The 22,763-nt window shown below is 39.2% G+C and overlaps 1 protein-coding gene and 1 long non-coding RNA gene across 2 annotated transcripts in view; one reads left to right on the top strand and one right to left on the bottom strand.

Annotated features, from left to right (window-relative positions):
• Window positions 1-22,763, bottom strand: part of galnt14 (UDP-N-acetyl-alpha-D-galactosamine:polypeptide N-acetylgalactosaminyltransferase 14 (GalNAc-T14)) — a 220,890-nt gene that overhangs the window by 145,295 nt on the left and 52,832 nt on the right. The gene's annotated exons all lie outside the window — the stretch shown is intronic.
• LOC134643500 (uncharacterized) lies at window positions 1,479-6,200 on the top strand. The gene is made up of 3 exons (XR_010096376.1): window positions 1,479-1,647; window positions 4,805-4,888; window positions 4,969-6,200. It is a non-coding gene; the product is annotated as an uncharacterized LOC134643500 (long non-coding RNA).

Raw genomic sequence — 22,763 nt, 5'->3', positions numbered from 1 at the left:
TCAATTTTCTTCCGCTTATCCAATACACAGCCAGTACACAGCTACGGGAAGGTTGGAGCCTATCCCAGCTGCTATGGGGTGAGAGACAGGATACACCCTGGACAGGTCCCCAGTTTGTTGTGGATTTAGATTTCTACCCTGGGCAATTTAGAATCCCCAGTTAACCTAACCCCACTAACTCCATGTCCTGGGACTGTGGGAGGAAGCTGGAGTACCTGGTAAGAACATGCAAACTCCACACAGAAAGGTTGATTTAAACCCAGATCTGTGAGCACCACTACGCCGCCATGCTCCCCTCTTTCTATCTATTAACACTCTGATGAATACATTGGGAGCAACTTGGGGTTCAGTATCTTGCCCAAGGATACTTTGGCATGCAGACTGACCAACCAGACCACAAACCATCCAATTAGTAGATGACCTGCTCTACATCCTGAGCCACATCCACACCAAAAAGATCTTGTTGCAGCATTATTTTTTAGTGAGGAGAAACCACAGCAGGAGGCTAAACACATGTAGAATATAAAGTGTTTGAAGAGGTGCAGTAGGCAGAGATTGTCTATCCATCAGTGAGACCTGGAGGTGATTTTTCTAACCGTTATAGCTGTCAACCGTATGCAATCTAACGTTAGCTTCAAAGGCTACAATGTTTGATTGCTGACCCTGTTAGCTGCTCCTGGACTGACGACCAACGGATCAGACTTATCCTTACGGAGTGGCATGAATCAGCTGACTGAAGAATGAGAATGAATGGAGGGGTACACCGTGCACAGGCTGCCAGTCTAACACAGGGCTAACACAGAGAGACGGACAACCAGACAGTCTTACAGGCTTACCTGCGGTCTGTTTCGAATCAGAAATAAATCCAACTTTCTCCATGATTTCTTTGAATTGTCCTTGCTCAGAAAGGGTCCGGCCAGCCGATAGTTTTGCTCTGAGGAGACAGTTCCAACCACTTCACTTCAATACCGCCAGGGACTAATGCTGTATAGAGAAATTCAGAGGAGTACCAGAAGTATACCTTGGGCAAGATACAGATCCCCGATTCATTTGTCAGTGTTTGTGATAGTTAGAAAGTGCTTATAGGCATATAATAAAATGCGGCATGAATGTATCCGAATAGCTTTTAGTAAAAGAAGTGCTTTGAGTGCACAGTGAGAGTAGAAAAGTACTACATAAGTACCAGTCCATTTACTTATGATGAAATGCAGCTTTTGACAATAATGTGTATAAAATTGTGCAGAATAAGTGCAGTTCTCAGCGGCTCCACCAGGAATGGCAAACAGTTTTCAAATAAAACTTTTCCATGTGGCTGTCATCATCATCATCATCAGGCAGCAGTAACACGGTCACTATGACCTGCCCCTGAAGTAATTGCAGAGCTGCTAGATGGAGGAATTCAGCCACTGAACTAATCTCTTTCCTCCATCTCAGCCAACCAACACACAAGCAGCTTGTTGTTTAGCACTCGACAAGTCCTCTTATTAACTTCTGTCTCATTATAGGCTCTGTCTTCTTGGCTCTCTCTTGTCATTTGGATTTTAAATTCTTAATAAGGAACATGTTTGATATTATCACGACAGCTCGGATGGGTCAGCGAGCAGTTTAAGAGATGGAAACTACTTCACTGAGGGGGAACAAGTAAAGGTCTCTATTCGGATTTCTTATTATTTGATTGTCTGGAGAGGTGATGTTATGATGTTAGCTGTCCTAACTTGTATGTACAATGCATACAAGCATGCACTGTTAATTTGATGGTTTTTGTTTAATAATGTCAGTCAATTCTACAAAGTTTCTGCTTGGCTTTGTTTCACTAATGTCAGCTACGTGTGCAATCACAGCTGTTCTTGGTCTGGTTGTCTGGTTAATCCAGGGTCGAAAATATAAGAAAAAACACAGAGATATAGCTGAGGAGGCCAAAAGAAAATTTCACTCCTACTTGCACACACAGATGCAGAATCACAGACTGGAAACATTTTGGAATAGACCTTGTATTAATCTGCAGGCAGAGCCAACGGAGAAGCTCCTGGGAGGCTATTAGCTTCAGGACTATTCAGCACTCCATTTGGATTATGCTGCACTGGGACGGGGATTAAACGAACTCTGCTGCCACATTACAATAGATCCAGCAACCCTCGCTGTACCACTGGGTCACCTTTGAATACAGCACAAAAGACACTCAGATACAAAAGATATTTCAGTTTTTTAATAATATTAAGTTTTATGGTGATTTCAATTTGTGTCCTCACACCGTTTCTTTTGTGCCTTTTGCTGTGCACGACCTGTCTGGAATTAAACATGATTTGTTCTAGTGCTAGTATGAAAACTGAAATCATTCATATATGTATGCATGGAGACATACGTTGCCTCTGACTTTGCATTATTTGGTATTATAATGAAATATCAATGTGCCCAAAGGCTCTTCAAACTGTGCACAGACTAGAAGGGACGCTAGGCAGTAAGAAAACTAATATCCGAAGCAGTAAAACCTTCGTATTGAGGTCCTAGCTCCCACATTGAGGGACTGAGAATGTCCAGCAATGTAGCTGGTCTGCAGCACCAAACCACCCATAATAACAGTAAAGGACATCCGGAGGAGTATTAAGCTTTTTTTTTTTTATTCAGCAGTCACCGATGCATGTGTGCTGACAGGACCATTTTCTTTAAAGTAACTTACATACATTACAGTGGGGGCATTCAGAGTCACCCACACTCGAGAAGGTTATTTATTCAAATAGTACAGTAGAGTTGAGCTTCGGATAGGAATTTACATTTAGAGTATTTCAAGGTCCACGTGAGTTTGTTTGTCTTGCCCAAAAGTATTGCAGCCATTGACCTTAAACACCAATGTGGCAGGAAGGACGGCACCAATAAAAATGAGTTTTAGATAAAAAGATAAAGAAAAAAATAAAGTTCAGTTTTCCAGCGTCAAATTGCCTCATATCTCTGCATCACAAGTCGTTTTGCTTATCAGGCCATCTACCCAGCAGTCAACACCATCTCTCTTCATTTACATCCCTTGATGTGTTCACAAGCAGATTCAGAGTGAAAGAGAGAATGCAAAATGAAAGTAAAGGGCTGAATGCAGGAGGAAAAAAAAACAATAAAGGGAATGAGAGAGCAGCGAGGATAAAAAGCAAATGTCGGTCGGAATCAAAGCGAACAATCAGAGACCTGCTCCTCATTTCCTGGACCAGCTTCAGAGGCTGAGTCGGATAAAGGAAGTGAGCGTTGTTAACATGGAAAGTCCCATTTCCGCCACACTGACAGCCACATGGGGGACTGCTTTGCTTCACTTATTGTCATCTGCATTTTTAAGAAAACACCATGCTCCAGTCTGATGCCAAAGTAGCAAGTAAAGAGTTGTTATGTTTAACGGCAGGCAACTTTTCTGCTATCTAGATAGCAGAAATCTGTAACCAAAACCCTTTGAATGAATAAATGAGGTCATTGAACCTCCAGCTGATCCAGTTATCCAAGCATGACTATCAAAACTGTAAATTCTTATTGCTAAATAAATATCAACTGCAAACACCCCATGTCTATTCTAATAACAGCAGATAATTGATTTCTCATGCAAACCTGATTAGGCAGGATATGCTAAAAGCAGTTAAGCAGTGGAGATTCATTTTTCTCATTATTTTAGATGTCACTAAGAAAGGACTTAAGATTGCTGCATATTAGCTAAAAGGAAAAAGCAGGTGATTGCAGTGGACACAAAACCCACAAACTGCAAATAAAAATTTAGAGAAAATACTACAGGTCTTTTTTTTTCTGCGTCCATTCCCCAAGTTGTTAGTGTAGAAACCCACAGCGACAGGTCAAGTATCGCAGGCCTAGACACCAATCAGCAACACATTGGTAGCCAGTAGTAGCCAAAAACGTATACATATGAATATTTACATATCCATAGTTTTTCCCAGCAATGGGAGCTTATTTGACCTCTAGGCCACGTTCATTAATATTCAGTTCTTCAGTAGAGTTTTTATATTTTACAGCTCAACCAGAAGCGAAAGAACAGATGTTCTTTTTAAGCCTATCAATCATATCTGTCAAATTGCATTCATTTTAAATTCAGTTAAAATACAAAAGCATGAAGTATTAAGTGAGCTACACAGAATTATGGTTCTACAGCAATGTAAACAATGAATGCGTCTAAAAAAGTCTACCTAATCATAAATTTACTCGCTGGAGAGAGAAAAGGAAATGCTTGGTACTCCATTGAGTTTGTTTTGTGCAAACCTGGCTCCAAGTCAATTCCTTCTGCTAGGATAAACTGATACTAAATGCCTATAACTTGCTGTGTGGTGGGAATCACTAATGAGGAACAAAAATAAGTTAGCATAAACGATTAAATAAAAAAATGAACCTTTACAGAAGTCGATAATAAAGGCACAAAGACACGTGGGATCCATTTCAATTATGGAAAAACTGCACCGTACTAATACTCACTGTGAGTCTGTGAGCAACGACATTTTGTAACTGATACAAAGTCAAAGATCCAACAGTCAGTTTCTGTTTCTGTAAGACAAGCTGTTGCATTCTGACCGTGCATCTTCTGACAGTGAAAGCCATAAAGTGCATCTTTTTTTTAGATACCTCCTGCAAAAGTAGATAAAATGACATCTTTATTATTTATCTACAGATTTCTAACAGCAACCTTTAAAGATTTTCCCAGCGTGGATGGATAAGATACTGCATTGAAAAGATTTGGATTTCATTCATATTCCCTGCATCCCTGTGGACCGAGAAAAAAAATGATCTATTACAAACTTCACTCATTTAAAATATTCTGCTTATCCAGGATCGCAGGAGGGGCTGGAGCCTGTCCCAGCTACCATGGGGTACACCCTGGACAGGTCACCAGTCTGTAGCAGGGCTAACACAGGTACGGACAACCATTCGCACTCACACCTATGGGCAAGTTAGAATTACCAATTGAGCTAACCCCACCTCTTTGCACTGTAGGAGGAAGCTGGAGTACCCGGAGAGAACCCACGCAACCACGGGGAGAACATGCAAGCTCCACAAAGAAAGGAAGGCCCCAGCCAGGAATGAAACTCAGGACCTTCTTGCTGTGAGGCAGAAGTGCTAATCACCGTGCTGCCCCAGGGCAAAATAAATAGATGAAAACAAAAATATATTTGTCAAGCTCCTAAAAGACTGAAAGTATGAGAAGACCTAATCAAACAAAGTCTTTCTACTCTACTAATTTCCATCTCCGTACAGCTGTCTGTCTTTCACATTCACAGACAGTTTATTACAGTGGAACACTTGATTAGATGGAATTAGTGATCTGCAGCCTTCATCCTTCAGAGGTTGAAGGCTCTCTTAGTTGGGGGCAGATCGATGCACTGTTAGCTTCTGTCCCCACAGCCTATGATTCTTCAGCACTGCCTCACAGACCTACACTCTCCTGCTCTGCTGTGTAGTTTGAAGGTCAAAGGTCATAACCAGGGTTTAAAAAGGGTAAAGAAAAAATTTATATACATCTATATACACACAAAAAGCTGGAGATTTATTCTGAACTTCAACAACAATTAAAAGTGAGAGGACTATTTGTGCTGTTGACATCATCTCTTATCAAAACAAAACGATCATGAATGTTGTGACAACGATGCCGTCTGTGCTTGTGTAGTTGCTGCAGTATATCACCAAGCATTAATTGGAAATGTATATGGTAAGGCTTTACAAAGATCTTGGTCACGAACATGTCAGGCCTAATTTGACAGAGATAAAGTAATCTTTAAAATGCTACACCAAACACCTGCCAAATCCTCCGTGCAGCTGTCAGTCAATCTGTCAGTGTCCTACATGGACCTATAGTCCAGTACAGTCCATGACTGTCTGCATCCACCAGGCTTGCATCTATTTTTAGGATGCATCATGCTTTCTGTTGTGTGTGGGTGTGTGTGTGTGTGTGTGTATGTGTGTGTGTGTTGGCTCTATATTAGGGGTGTGACAGCATGTCGTGGAAAGATGAGAAGCCGTTTTCTCTGCCAGCAGAACGTGACCCAGTATGTCTTTCTACTCAACTACAAGCTCTCTGTCTCAGTTTGCATTTCATTCAGTGTTAACACTTTTTTGGCATGGCTGTGCGTGTTAACGAAGGAATAAGCATGTACTATTTATTTCAAAGCCTACTTTAATTTTAATGACTACTGGATTTTATTCATATTTTTACAGAAAGTGTACATTATCCACGCAAATCTAAAAAGATATATGGTAAGACTGCAATGCTGAAACATTTTTCTATTAATAGTTTGTAGCATGTTAGTCAAACGTGTATACATTTTGTGTGACCAAATTGCATGCGCATACAACAATATTAAATAAAAAAAATCAGCTGTCTTGTATTCTTTGTAGTCTTTAAGACCAGAATATAGTGGTGCAGATGAAATGACATCTCAGTTGGGCCAAACCGTAATTGCACAGCTTTAGTCCAAGGAACTGAAAAAACAACCTGATTTTTTTTAACCAAGATGAGAAAAAAGATTGTTAATAACAGGGTTAGAAGGTTTCATTATCATTATTTCTGATTAGTCTGATTCAAGAGCAGGAAGCATTTGAATGTGAAAATCAGATTTTCAGCAAAGAAGGACATAAATGACAACATGTAATGTGCAATCTGTGTAGCAATAAAAATCGATATTACTGCACGTCTTGCATGCATGATTTGCCCCAGGCTCGACTGTAAATACTAAATAACAGAGGATCCACTACAGAGAGTAGAGAAACACAAGAGAGGAAACATGACCAAGAAGGGCCTGCTGGAGAGATGAACCACAAATCAGCAAATACTGCAGTCGAGCTACAGTTTAAAGCGCGGATGGGTCCACGTGTACGTTGCATAAATCTGTGAAAATTAAAGGTAATTACCGTTTTTACAAAGTTTACTTAGTTACTTTTTTTTATACAATACAACAAAAAATGAGAAGCAGGAAAATAAACATGCATAGACACTGGGTCTATACTTCTTAACTAATGAGCAAGAGCATCTCCATATAGCGCTGTTTGATGTTCTTAAATGTTTGTTTAAAAAGCACAGAAATTTCATCTCTGACTCAAATGAACTAGATTATATCTTGTTGTTGTAGCTTGACAGAGCTCACTCTACAACCCCACCTCAAATGTATTCATGCAAATATGAAGACATGCAAGAAAAAAAAAAATAAAACTAAGAGTCTTCCGATTTTTAAGACTGTATGTAAGCACAGTGCTTTGATCGTCATGCTAGCAGGCATAATGATTACCATTATCGTTGGTTAATGTGTTAGCATGCTATCTTGTGTTAATTGGCACTTAATACAAACTACAACAGGAACTGATGGTAAAAATCTCAGGGACTTTTGACAATATATAACAAGAACCACTGGGATGTGTGCATCACATTTCACACAGCAGTTGCTGAGATATTTCAATGAAAAGAGAAATATGTCAAATTTATGTAGGAGTATCAAGCATCAACATGATTCAACAAGTCAAACATCAGAATTTCTACCATTTGTCACAGAAAACAAGTTGACATTTCAGTCTCCACCAAAAAAATGTCAACCAGCTGATGGCAGCTGATGTGTGAAAAGGTTTGTTACACAGAACCTTCTAAGAAGTATTCCTGTGAAACGGAAAAAGGTCAGGCACTTTGATAAAATGCAAAGATGACTGGATTAATCAAATGTCTATAAAATGCTAAAAACTGTCTAACAAATTAGCAGATCAAGAAACACTGGAGAGAGATTGATCCCTAAAGCTAGCAAGCAGCAAGTATAGCTAGCTATGTAGTCAGAATGTCCTTAGACGATTCCTGCTGTGTTTGTGAGGGAAAAGAAGCAGGAAGTGAAAAATACCGAGCTGTTGATGAACCATCTCCTAAAACATGTCTATAGGCGTGGCCTTCTGGACCAGTAGGTACTCATGGGAAGCTGATTAGTCCAAACCAGCCATGGTTCAATTACAGTAAGAACCCTGCAGCATTCCAAGGTAAGGTGATGATAGAGAGAAATGTGAAGTGAAAATTAGGTGCCAATCCATCAACTTGCTGGTGTTAAAATAAAAGTCAGAGGACCACCATGTTTACGTCTACTGGGGGCCGTAAATGTTTGTATGAAATGTCATGGCAGTTCATTCAGTGGTTCATGAAATTAGCCTGGACTCATGAGCCAACAAACCAACATTAGGATACCACCCCTAACGCCAAGTAACAGGGCTACAAACTGGTGCTTGAAAAATCTGTGTATTATTTTTGCATATATATTTTATGTCTGGGTTTCAAAACAATGCAGCCAAATTATTTTGTTGTGCAAATTCATAAATTCCTTCAGACAATGCCTGCTTTTTAACTTTTGGTATTATTACTCTGGGTACAGGGGATATTTTTCCCTTTTTTGCATTAGACAGCTGTTGGTAACAAAAACTGCTTCACACAGCACACCCGTAGCAACATCCCAGTAACAAAAACATAGTGGTTTTTTTTTTAATTTTGTGATTTTTCTTAATTGATGCTGCAGCTTCATTTTGTAATAAATCCAATCTGATGTGAAAGCAGCAGCAGCAGCAACAGCAGTAGTGTAACATGCCTGCTGATGAGAGGATTTGAGGTGTTAACTCTCCTCCACCCCCTCTCCTGTCTGCTGTCCCTTGCTCTATTAACCCAAGCTATTTGCATGGACTGTTCTATTAGTTTGCTGGACAGCAGAGCAGATGAGACCAGAGAGAGAGGAGAGAGCAAGAGACAGCAGCACACAGCTTTGCAGGATAATGATGCAACAGCTAGGATCCAGACAGAACAATTTCCTCCCTCTCTTCGTCTTCTCTCTACCTTTCTCCCTTTCTCCACCTCACACACATCGCTGTCTGATGAGCCTGTCATGTTGGGCGATCGGCTTATCCATCTCTCTTTCTGTCTCTCTGTCTGACTTTCCCTCTCCTCCCTCCATTAAACTTTTATTAGTCCTCTCCCTGTCTGTCTCTGCCATGCACTCAGTTCCCTTTTTAAAATTACAACCCGTGAATTTATAGAACAATGTAATGTGGATGGAATCGTACTATCACCTCTGGTCAGTGATCCTGCCCAATAACTTTTTTCTCAATTTAATCTGCTTCTGAATGATGAACTTTGATTCGCCATATAACTATTATTAAAGCACAAAAATGAAATTTGGAAGTCGTGCCGATCAGATCCTTCCATCATCTTCCAGTGTTAGAGGTTAGATTTGTAGTGAAGATAATCATTAGTATGATCCATGATCTTCCTGGATTACCTTCATTTTAAAGACATTTTGATTCCTGAAAAAAAACTGAATAAATAAACATGAACAGATGTAAATATAATAACATAGAATCAAGCTTGTGTCTTTACATTAATAAAACCCACATGAATTATAATGCACCTCATTCACAAACAGTGCGCAGGCATCAATCTATGCATAAACCATGCATACAAATGTTTGAAATGACAACGCAGCCTTTTATTTACCTGAACTAAAATTTCACCCTGTCACTAGCTCCGAGAAGTCTCCCCTTCAACACCCTCAGAGACTTGCTGAATAATATTTTCAGTGCAGTGTAATCAGTTATTAGTTTATTTTATGAATTACGTCTTCTACCCATTTATGTTAGAAGGACAGAGAACATGAGTTTATCTGTTTCCTGTCAGTTAATAAGTCAAAGAAAGAACATTCAGTGGATGTCAATGAATAGACGATAAGAGCATATAAATGATAAGATCGTATTTGGAGTGGACAAACATTGTTACAACTAAAACAACATCCATTCGCCAGCTTTCATGGTACACATAATTACCTCTTGACAATCTTGGCAATCAGACAAGATCTTCCCCTCTTGACATACCTTTCTTATTATCGGAGCATCATTCTCAACCTTTTCCTGGTTGGAGGATGACAGATTCATCATTTTGCTCACGAGTAGGTCTGACTTTATGGTTATGCTTCTGTGATAACCAATCGAAGCATCAGCTCTACAAATTTTTGTGAAATCATCAACAATATGATCCAGCTATATACAGTTACACATGTTAATCCACATTTGAACATGGACCCTATATTCCCTGGATTTGCTGTCCGTTATGAGCTGGTCTATGTTTATTATGTTTACTTTTGCTCAGGTTATGTTTTTATTTACCTTTGTATTAGATTAGCAAAGATGTGAAACCATGAGTAAAGTGGGCTGTTAGTCTAACCACGCTGACTGCACAGGTCCTCATACTGTTGCTTTCTTTCTGTGGAAGAAAGCACTGCTAATATCACTTCTCTAACAAATAGTAAGTCAAAAATAATGAGAAGGCGCCATATTTGAGATAAACTGCTCACGTGTGACACATTATGGAACAACTAACATTTTATTCCCATTAATACATTTTAATTAAAGTAGTGTAAAAATTTAAAGTTAAATAGGTTTGCCTTGTATGGTTCAAAGTGGTCATTTCAGCAATTCTGCTCATGTTTTGAATTTTTGAAGTACATTTTTCATGTAAATATATTTGTTTTTCTAAAGATAGATTAAAAAAGGATGATCTTTATACAATGGATCAAATTGGGGGGTTTTATGGTCAGTGTTGCAAAACATTTTAATCTAGGGAAAAACATACATTTCATTATCAGATTATATCTGAATACTTGCACAGTATTGAAGTTATTGCCACTAATCTGATGTGATCTAATCTACACACTTCTAGTGGAGATGTATTTTTTTTTCTTTTCTCTTTTTTATCCAGATGGACTTTGGTAATTGTGGTAATCACCATGTCGGACCAAATGGGATTAAATGACGATGCAGTTCTGGGTGGGATTAGTGTTACATAAAAACATTAATAAAGCAATTGTAAGCAGAAGCAATTCCTTGTAAAAGGCAATGCTAATCTCTGCTTTGTGTTTTCATACCTAAATATTCCTGCAGAGACAATTTTTTCCTGATATAATCTAAGATTTTTGCTTGTTATACATACACGTTGACTTACAAATACTGTATATAATCACCAGAAACCATTTAAATGGATATTTTCCTTACTCTTTTGGAATGGGAAAACATTTTTCTAAGATAAAAGTGCCCCAAAAAACCTTATTTGATAACAGTGCCCTGTTATAGGAACCCAGGAGCATGCTGGGAAAAACAACAGTCTCACAATGTGACGACCAACAATCAGTTTTTAACATATTGCCTTTTTGTGCACAAACCGTCTGCCTTCCAAAGCTTGTGTACCTGCCCGAAGTATCTCTGTGGGCAAAAACTGTATCATATATCAAGGTAAAAGTGCCGTCTGCTGGTCAGCTCTGTGGTTAGAGTGTGATTCATGATCTCAGAGCTTCTGAATGGATCAAATTGGAGGCAGACAGCCATGTGCCAGAGAGCCAGTTCTCCTATCTGCCTGCCAAACAGTCCTGAACCGTCTGCCTCTGACTGAAAATGATCAGCCCCTCAATGTGGCTGTAGAGTAAAAGCCCAGGCCTCAAATCTTGACCCTCATTCTACTCTGTCTATATTTTTTCAGTCCAAACTGTGATTCATTCATTGAATTTTAAGTTTAAACATGGTACCTGAAATCTACAAATATACACTCAATATCAAATGATCACCATGCAACTCATTTTGGATCTTGGTAGAATACACAAATTTGTTAAGCTCCAATGAAAACAAATCTCTCTTTTTGTTATAAATAACAATTCAGACAGAGTCTTTTTCTAATGCAGATTATATCAGATTGTTACTGATATACCTTCAAGTGAAGTTCAATAGAAGAAAATCACCCAAACCTAACCCCCCCCCCCCCCCCCCCCTTGACTAAACTGTCTAAAAAGAACCAGTTCTTACTGTTTTCAAAGCCTTTTGTGTTCAAGAGTCCAATCGACTTTATGTTTTACCTGTGACCCCTGAAATCCTTTCTCTAGAGCCATGTAAAGTCTTTTTCTGCTTAAAAAAAAAACAACGAGCACCTACTAAGTTCCTGATGCTTAACAAGTAACAACACAACTGGGAGCCTGCTGTATTTGTTTCAACATCCTTGTGTGGGTGTTAACTTGTGTTTGACAAAGTCTTCACGCTCGAGCGAGTCACTTAAAAGCCAGTCAGCTAAATGTAATGTAACGTGAGGCGATGTTTCACTCGGCTAGAACAGCGATATATTTCATCACGCTCGATTTGAGCTGATGAACGGTCGACCTCCGACGTTAGAGGCCACGATGATCCATCTGCATTCTGGGTACTTCTAGCTGTCATTATTGATCACTTCAAACAAGGAAAACACACCCGCTCCCTCCCTGTACGTTCACCCTCTGTGCTTTGTTAGTTTATTTAATCACTTAATGTTTAAAGAGTTGTTTCTTCTTCTTTTTTTTTCTTTATATCTGTGTGTACATTGTGCATAATGTGCACGTACGGTATATTTAGTATACTGTGTGTACTTAGTGCACAGACTATCTTTGCCTTGAGCAGTTCTGAGGCATAAATTGGTGATTACTGGGGCCATATATAGCTTAGGGCTCCATGTGTCTTATAAATCTGAGCTCAGAAAAGTAAAAATCTTGAACATGTTTCAGGCGAATTCTGTTGTCATCGCAGGGTGAAACCTTATAGAAATGTTTTGCTGCTCGTATGTAGAAGTGGAACTTTTTTCACTAGCAGTTCCCTCTTCTACACACCTGTCTCACAGGTCTCAGTGCACTCTATTTATAATCAGAAGGCAAACAGTACATTCGTGTGGCTCTACCTGAGAGTTATAAACCTAATTGAAAGAGCATCATCCCTACATTTTATACACGATAAGAAATTATACAATTCTCACTAAAACTGCATTCATGCTAAAAAAAATTTTAGGTCCCTTATACAGAATTTGGGATTTGAGCTATAAAGAATTTAGCACATATGAAAAATACACTTTGGGGAGCTATACAAAAGTTGGAAATTTAATAGGTTATTTAACGGTAGTCCTACTTAGGGTGCTTCAAAAAAAAAGTAGAGAGAGAGTGTGTGTGTGTGTGTGTGTGTGTGTGTGTGTGTGTGTGTGTGTGTGTGTGTGTGTGTGTGTGTGTGTGTGTGTGTGTCTGTGCGCGCAAAGATCTGTACGAGCCTGTTCAGGCTTCTCTCTGCACACTTCATCATGCTGAGCTGGAACATATTGCAGTTGTTCGACAAAAGCCAGAAGGAGGAAAGAAATTCAGGCTGAAATGCTGTAATCGTTACAATCGAGCCAAGTGAAAAATCTGTGTTGTGTGTTTGTCTGCATTTTGTGTGCATGTTTGAGTGTGACTTTACATGAATGTTACTTGTGCGTGTTTGGATACATAAACTTTGTAAGTATGCCTATGTGTGTGTTCTTATACTCTGTGCAGCCTCTGTGTGCAAGTTAAACAGAAGTGAGCTTATGAGGAGGAAGGAGCACTTGTTAGCATTCGAGGTCTTAGACAGCTGGCTCAACTCAGTACAGCGATAACAACTCAGCTGACCTCGACTTGGAGAGGGTCACCTGTTGGTTTCCTGGTGCAGGTGTATATAAGCACAGAGGTCAAGTGAGGCCTGTAGGTTTTGAATCAAGGTTGTTTTGTGTAAAAGCTGCATGAAATATTATTCATTTATTCTAACATGCTGAAAAAAACTGCCAGGACAAAGCAATGAAATGCACGCTGTCTTGTTTCTGTTTTTTTTCGATATTCAGTAATTAGTGAATAATTTTGTCTTGGTGTTAACTGAAAAGCAGACCACTTCATGCCCTGAGACAATTGTTTGGATTCATTATCTCCTTGTTATTAATTGTTGGTTATATTTTTATTGTTTAGGAGGAAGAATAAGTAGATTTTATGAAATTATTGAAGAAAACTTTGTTTTTGAAATCCCAAGTTAAGCTAAATTGGCAATAGAATGCCTTGCTTGCATGATGTATCCTCCGGCTGTTATGAGTTTGCCAAGAAAGAGGAGGAAACAGTGGCTGTGTATACCAGGTCCCAATATAACAGATAATATCACTGTACAGTCCAGATGCATCAAACTTGATGTCCTCCAGAGTTCATTAGATCCCCGTCACACACTGTGACTCTGAAGTAGGAGCTTTAAAGGTTACAATACATTTTACATGTGGCAGCTAGAAGTCGCTTCATTTAAAAATATCACTACAGGTTGGAGTAACAGCTTGTAGAAACCTATGGGGTTGATTTCTGTGGAGGCGCGGCTTGCTCATTGCCAGCTGTTTCATCTCGTTTCAGCACACCCCAGCACAGCAGTGTGAGAATTGAAAGGTGTTGGAAGTCTGACGCTTTTGAGAATCTGATTAGTTCAACGTTTCGTGCACTCGGGCGTCTGCTCCGTCACCTGTGTTCATTTTCCTGTTGTTTACTTCTCCCTCTCCCCTGTTCATTTGTTAATTATTCATCTGATCTTGTTAATCGCTTCACTCAATTATTTGCTCATTCAATCCCTAACTCGCTCATTAGTTGATGCATGTTTATGATGTATGTGTTTAATCTGTCCATCAGCCTCTGCATGCTTGCTTTATTTTTTCCATCTCTGCTGAAAGTTATTAGTGAACTCTGCATGCTGCTTAGAGAACAGAAGCCCAGCAGCTCCAAACTGCAATAAAACTCCTTCTCAACTCGCGCGTGTGTGTAGGTGGGTGTTTACTGCAGAGTTTTACTTGTAATTATCAACAGCTCAGCAGGGGTGACTGATGGTGCTTTTGTGTGCGACTGTGCACAGGTTTTGGTCTTTGTGTGTCTGTGTGTGCCCGTGCATGGAGATGATGTTGGAGGGCTTCGGTGTGAAGCTGCATCCAGCTGTTTGTAAGATCATCAACAGTTTCCTCGCACTGCACGAGTCCAGGCAAGCAGAACATGGATTTTCTACTGAAAGAACTTTACAGCCACACTCAGATACTGCATGAAATAATTAATAACTATTCTGATAATGATAAAATATATAAAAAAAGTGACATACGAAGAAGAAAATCCGCTCTGTTGTCCTTCATTATAATATTTTCTGCTTTTGTGCCGAATTATAATGAATACGGTCAAATACTTGAATAGAGCAGTGATCTTTCTAATAAAAGTTACTGTTTAACTATTAGTTTTGGCTTTGAGCATTTTAGACTCATCACCAGTCTGAAACATAACAAAGGAATGACAAAAGGCTGTAACTAAGGGTGACCATTTCAAATAATATCTGGCCATGCTTAAAGTATAGGCACTTTTGACAACAACAAATATGTTGCACTTCACCTTAGGATTGGAAAAGTTGTTATAAAAAATGCATTATTATGTAAAGCAGTGGTGTCAAACATAAGCCCCAGGAACCAAAAGCAACCCGGCAAAGACTTGAACCTGGCCGACTGGACAGCTATGATAAATATAAATCTTGTGTTCTATTTTCATGACTTTTACATCTTTCCTTCTTATAAAGAGTTTACACATGACCATTCACACTGCACCAAAGTAATGCATAAACATTTAAGTGACAGAAACATTCCTTTTTTTCATTATTATAGAAATATCCAGGGGTTTTTGGGGGGGGGGGGGGGGGGGGGGGGGGGTCGGAGTAATAACAAAAATTAGTACATTTGTATGAATTAACAAAAACGTTGTTTTATGATTACATTAGAGTCTGAGCTATGAGCTACCAGAGCTTTCTCTGTAATTTTACATATTTCTTACAATTTATGCCCAAACAGTTTTGGCAATAGATTTCTTACAGCAGCATTTCTTTGTTATGCAGAAGAACAGAGATGTACTGTTGAAATAGCACTTCTATGTTTCCTACTAAGATATCTGGGAAGTTAAATGTTACATATCTTTACACTCTTATCTGCCCTACTCAAGATCAAAGTGGGATGTATGTGGCCAACAGTGTAAAATGCTAAAACAACCTACCTCTGCAGAACAGCCACTTAAAAAAGGTTGCACATAAAACAGCTCTTTCTTGCACTCAGTGCACTCTTGCTGGGATGTTAGAACTGACACACAATTAGACATTGACCTTGTTTGGCCAATGTGACTAGTCAGCGCCTATTATGGACATTATTAGCCAACGTATCAGGTAACGTCACATTTTTACTCCTGGTATAGTTTATATTTAGTTTCATGCAGTCAAAAGGAATACAGATTTAAAATTCTGGATAAAGAAATCCATAATTAGTCAAGAATGAGCAGAATTGGTAGGAAGAAAAAGTAGGAATAGTGTAGACTAAACCTCAAATGAGTATAATGTAATATTTAGCTGTGTACTGAATCTTATGGCAGAGCACAGTGGTTCACATTAGTCTTTGAAGGGGCTTACGAGGTCATCCATTAGTCGAAAGGTCAGTGGTTTGATCTCCATCTCTGCTTGTCTGCATGTCAAAGTGTCCTCGGGCAAAATACTGAACCCGAAATTACCCCTAATGTTTCCATCGGCCTGTGTGTGAGTGTGAGTCCTTAAAGTGCACATGTGTGAATGGGTGAATGCAACTAGAATAAACGAGCTCTAAAAACAAAGCTCTATATAAATACCAGTCCTCTAATTCATATATTAATTGTACACTTAATGACTGGGAAATGGTGCAGTTATCAGGTGAAATTCAAAAAGATTTCTGACCTGAAGTTAAGATCCTTACACCCCTCTGGATGCATGTACTGTGCACCCCATGAGGTTCTATGTTGAACTGTCAAACACACTCTATGCCTCCATTTTCTTCTCCTTTTTTCCGCCCATCTTTTACTTTAAAATGTAAAAAACCCCAACACACACCGAACACACATCTGCAGGGATCAGGCAGTATCGACTGTTCTCTGGGTCCAGCTCAATTTAGATATGGCCTGAAGCAGAAATGAGAGAAAATGGCAGAGAGAAGTAAAAGGGGGGAAAGGAGATGAAGAAGGTAAGGAGAGGAGAAAATGATCAGAAAAAGAAGAGAAAAGGAGCTGCACAGCACAAGAGTAATGCACACACACACATGCACAGCACAGGAGGACGACAAGTAGTGGATGTAACGGCAATCCTTCATGTGAGGAGTGGCAGTGACAGGATGGTTGACAGGCACTTACACCAGCCAATCGATGAAGATGGATCAATACGTGACTGGACCAATCGATGATTGCCGCAACCCCTGTGACACACACAAATCCACAAACACACACACACACACTATGCCATTATATGGCCCCATTCACATTGTGTAGGTAGATATTACATAAATTCTGCAGTTAACTATCAAATAATATCATAATTACCATATTTCAGAGCATGAAATTAAATTAATTTGTTTTTAATATTGATTGGTTACACTGGTGTTCAGGTCACAAGAAGGCCAGGCTGAACTGTACATTTATCGATGCGATCCTGTCGTCAGGTTTTCATTTTTCCATCTACAGATCAGCTAGAGTGTTGAGATCTCTTCCAGTCCTGGCTCATTATGTTCCAACCCCTCACAGCGTGATGAACTATTTTATCTTGCATGCAAATTAATTATGTATAAGACCCTATTCCTGATTGGTTCCTCCATTTAGCTCCTGCTGAGCTCATCATTTTCATTGTCCATCCTTCATCTAGCCTTCCACCATGGCTGAATTGACCAGTGCCCCACTCCTGTGTTCCAATCAAGCACTGCACCTGTATAAAAGCTCAATCAAACTGTCACTCAGCTTGATCCTCTGGCTTACCCTTGTGTATTTCTGCGCTTGGGTTAAGGAGGAATAGCCAAAAAGATCACATCCTATGTAATCCTTTTTTTAAGCTCACAGAAAGCTCTATACACATGCATAGAATTGCCTCCATCAGTGTGTATGTGTGTGTGTGTGTGTGTGCGTGTGTGTGTGTGTGTGTGTGTGTGTGTGTGTGTTTCACGGGTAATTACGGTTCTTTTTTGTTCTTTTGTGAGAACCAACCAAAGAGTCTGACAAGTTTGAGAACTGAAAATAAACCATTTGTACCTGATATGAAAAGCATATGTGTCCAAACGTACTCCCACAAATTTTGGACCCACTGTAATCTACTACCAATGATTGGGAATCAAATGACCTAAAACAAAGGTATACTTCCTTGCATCCCCCATTGGTTGACTTAAATCAAGTAAATTTCTATGACACAATTAAATCTGAAAACAGTGCTGCACAACAAGCAATTTAATTAACCTAGCCCAAAAGGAAAGAGTTATTTTTTATTGAATAATCGCAATTAATCTTTTAGTAATGATTTCCCTTCTTCCTGTTTATAATCTTCCAAACCTCCAGATGGGTTTGGGGGTTCAGAAGATATAATCAGTTTTGGCTTAACTTGTAGTGTTGTGATGAGATTTAAGCAGCACTTTTACAGCTACAACACTTTTCTTCAGCCTGCTTTATCTGAGAGACATGAAACACTAAAATAACACAATAGATGCAGCAGTGCGAAACACAACACCAACCACTGTGTGTTTCAGACCGGACTGCTTTTTACATTTTCACCATCCATGCCCAAAATATACGAGGACTTAAAAACTTTTTAATCTGCTTCCTCTTCTTTTTCTGCATCTCACCTTCACAGCTGAAAAGTGGATTTAAGAGGTGAAATCAATGAGACATCAGAGCTTCACTCAAATCCACCATCAGTCTATTTCAAGGCGCAGCTCTGCCTCATGTTTCAAACATGCAGCGTGTTTTTCTCATAATGTAAATCCCCGTAATTCTCTGCACTCATCAACAGAGCAAAAGATGCCAAAGAAAAGCAGCAGCAGGGATAAAAAAAAAAGGGCAGAATCCAAAAGCACAGAGGCTAAAGAAAAGTCAAACAAATCTAATCAGGTATCAGAGCAGATACACTTGTAATGTCGTCTGCTCGGTGATTGTTTCGACACACATTCATCTCAGAGGCAGAGCAGGACGGTTAGCTGAGGCGCTAGCTGTGGTAAAGCTGCTTAGCATCACTGTCACTCTGCGCTGTTGTAGAGCACCGGGGTGCTTCGCAGCTCAGGTTCCACATCAGCAGATTACCCACAATACACCAAGGGGATTTCCTCGCCTCACAGAGAGCTTTCTGCTGTGGTTTGCGCTGTTCGTTAGACCCAGTGTAAACAGTGGCACACTTAAGAGGAGCCACTGGTGTTTTTTGACTGGGGAACATCCTGGACTGGAATTCAGGATAAAACTGGGGACATTGGAGGACACAGGAACCTGCCTCAAAGTACTTTAAAACATGTGGTGCATATTAGCATCTTTGCTACTTAAAGCCTAATATTAGGGGGGAAAAAATGTTGTGTAGATATTTCTAATGATGAAAGAAACAATATTATATTTCTAATGAAGAATAATAACTCAGTGACTATAACACAGAGTTACAATATAATATAATAAAATATAATATCGTTATGAATATAACTTTTTCCATCCATCCCTCCTCCCGCTTATCCAATTCAGGGTCAGAAGGGGGTTGGAGCCTTCCTAGCTGACAAAGGGTGAGAGGCGGGGTACCCTTTGCACCAATCCAGAAACCTAACCCCACTAACTGCATGTCTTTGCATATATAATTTAATATACAATAAAATTATGCAAATTGCTAATCTCTTGCAAATGAAATCCAACATTTATATCAATTATTCCTCATTATTAAACCATCAAAGTTCTTCCATTCTTTATTTAGTAAATCGTTTTTCTAAGATGAAGGTGATTTTTTTGTATCTTAGTGAACAATGTTTGTGTTATTGATCCTCTGATAGTGCAAGGTTTTAGTTTGCAGTCTTTTATTTTGTCCAATCGTGCTTTGGGTACAACTGATCCAGTTGCCATGAAGTATTTGAGAGTGCTATGAACTGCCCCCTCAAAACCTGTAACTGAGCCAGGATTCGATATTGAGAGAACTCATCTTTGCTCAGAATAACAAGTGGGCTTCAGACGCTTTCGTTTGAAGCCATGATTCCTAGAATCGCAATGCTGCACACAGTGAGCAAAAAAATAGGTAGACTTTGGATGCAATCTGGTTTATTTGACTAAGACTGATGAACAGATAAAAATCTACATCACCACCACACAAGCGTCAGTGGATGATCTCACAGAAACATGTGAAATGATCAGAACCCTTTGGAAACATGTAATGTTATGGTGACACAACCATACAAGAAACACACACCATTAATGGAAAGATAAGGAGCCAGGAGCAGGAAAAGGACTTATCACCCTAGTACCACGCTTTTTAACACACTGTGCGCCACCACTAAATGCAGTCTTAAGAGGCTGTGGTCACTTTACACATGTCTGTGAAATATAAGGCCTATAGCTTGGGTAAATATGACTTTTGGTAGATACGGGCTATTCAGTCAGTGCATGGGCAATCACAGAAATTTAATTTCTGATAAAAAAGTGCAGAATATTTCAATTTTATTTTGCATGTTTCTTTCAGTCTTAGGCAAAGATATAAAACTTTTAGTATCTGTAATGTTTACCATGTGATAACAGCTGCATGATGTTAAAAAAAATATATTTATCTTGCCTTTGGAGTCGCCACTGCAGAAAGTCAAATAACAATTATGTTATTAGTCATTCATGTGTGACAATATTAACATTCTAGCTTTCTTGCTGTGGCTGAGTTAGCTGAGGCACTGTATCGATAAGGTGAGATGTCTGCGCACAGTCTGATGAATACTAGAAGGTGAAATCCAACCCAACCACAGCCTACCATCCTACAGCCATCTGACAAGAACTTCACAAGTATCTGTTGCAATGCCAGTGGACTTCAGAGGAGCTTCCTTCTTCAGGCTGTGAGGCTACTGAACTCATCCTCCACATTTCATCAAGAAAATCAGGTTTTTATAAATAAACTATATACTCATTCTTTTACACTTTTTTTGTTACCCAGCATAAAATGTACAACATCTGTAACTTTGCTTTGCAACCTAATAATTACAATAATTTAAATAACAAGTACTTGTTATTAATCTCTTCCACAGAATGTGTTTCATCCTGTCTTCCTTCTCTCACCCAACCGGCCACAGCAGATGGCCGCCCCTCCCTGAACCTAGTTCTGCTGGAGGTTTCTTCCTGTTAACAGGGAGTTTTCCCTTCCCACAGTCGCCAAAGTGCTTGGGGGTGTCATATAATTGTTGTGTTTGTCTCTACATTATCTCTGTATCTATTATTGTAGGGACATTTGTCCAGTGCAAAACTCATGCCAACAACAAAAACATCAGCCCTCTGTAAACTCGATTGATTGGTTGAAAGGATAATATTCAATCAACAAGAATACTGGCCAATACAGGCGTTTGATCACTTGGTGCATCTTTAGTTTTTTGTCAATGGACACACCACCTGACTTACATGAATGACCAATAAATCTAACCAGTAGGCGGTTATTTGAAGGTCTGCAAGAAGACTGATGATATTATAGTCAAGTGCTTCCACTTTGAAAGTCTAGACATCTAATGTGTTGCAAATCACCAAATCTGTGTTTACTGGGAAGAAGCAAATAAAGTAATGCAGTGGGTGGTGTTTATACTTTTTGGAGGTCAGACCTGTATTTTTTTTTCTCCACATCCAAGCATTTTCGTAGAACATCGGTATACAGAAAATATGAACCTCGAGGTTGTTTTATGTTTCTTCCATCTGCTTTTGATACCAGACTCTGATCATTCATCACCAGAGCAGGTAATCAAATAAGCAAGCTTGACAAGAGATAATAAAAATCATTTAATGTCAGAGTTCAGAGGGATTTTTTCTTTGTGTATTTTCGAGGCTTGTGATCTGAGAAGGATGACAAGTGTTAGCGTGGGAGGCACCAGAGCTAATACAGTGATTAATGTTTAGCTGCTTGTTGTGATTCATGGAAATATGACTAAGTAGCTGACTGAGTGTGAAAGGACACTGACGCCAGTGTGCACATATAACACACACGTTCACACGCACAGGCAGGGCAGTGCTGAACGACTGCATGAGCTAGTTAGTAATAAGTGTTTGAGCATCACAGGGTCAAAATGCAATCAAATAATTAGTAAGTGACTGAATGGACTGTTGGGTTTTTTCTCCCTGCAGCACTGTCTGGTTGCAGGAGAGATGCCTCCATTTTGGAGCAGTAACAACAAAACACTGGAGCGTTATCACATCTTCCACTGAGGCAAAACAAAGAAAATGACAAATTGTGTGCTACGCAGTATGTGTTGTTCAGATGTGCTTCAGAGGACAGAAAGGATGATAGTTTTACACATTTTTAATGTTTTTACACCAGCTTCAATGTGGTTGCCTGTGGAACCACTTTAATACCATTATTTCTCCATAGGGCCTTGCCTGATAACTGACAGCACAGACAAATGAGTATAATAGAAATAGGAAGATAAACTAACAAAAAAGTAACCACCAAAGACGGTTTGTGTCAAGTACATAACAGACAAGAGGGCAGTGACCAAATGGGTGAGTTGGAGGATGACCTTTTAAAGAGAAGGCTGTAACTCTTTCCAAGACAGCAGAGGGCTTGTCATAATACTGTATTTTCATTTTTTCAGATAACAAAATAAAGCAAACGTGCAGGAGTTTGACCTAAAATACTTAAATAAATCTTGTCTTGTGCAAATATAAACCCAACAAATACCTTTGCAACAGTAAAAGTGTGTCCATAGTCAAAAATGGTCATGGTTTAACAGCAAAACTGTAAGTAAGTAAGTATAATGCAGCATTTCTGCATCCAAAAGTGCTTTCAGACACTTTTTGTTGCCTGCATGTTGAACTTAGCTGCCAAATAATCAGCCCTTTGGTATTTTGTGTTTCTATTTTTTGTTCTAATTAATAAAAAGATCATGTACAAAAAATCTAAAACAAGCTGCTCCATGTGAG

Source organism: Pelmatolapia mariae, linkage group LG15, assembly GCF_036321145.2.
Source record: "Pelmatolapia mariae isolate MD_Pm_ZW linkage group LG15, Pm_UMD_F_2, whole genome shotgun sequence".
Classification (NCBI taxonomy): domain Eukaryota; kingdom Metazoa; phylum Chordata; class Actinopteri; order Cichliformes; family Cichlidae; genus Pelmatolapia; species Pelmatolapia mariae.
This window is presented reverse-complemented; position numbering and strand designations above follow the sequence as displayed.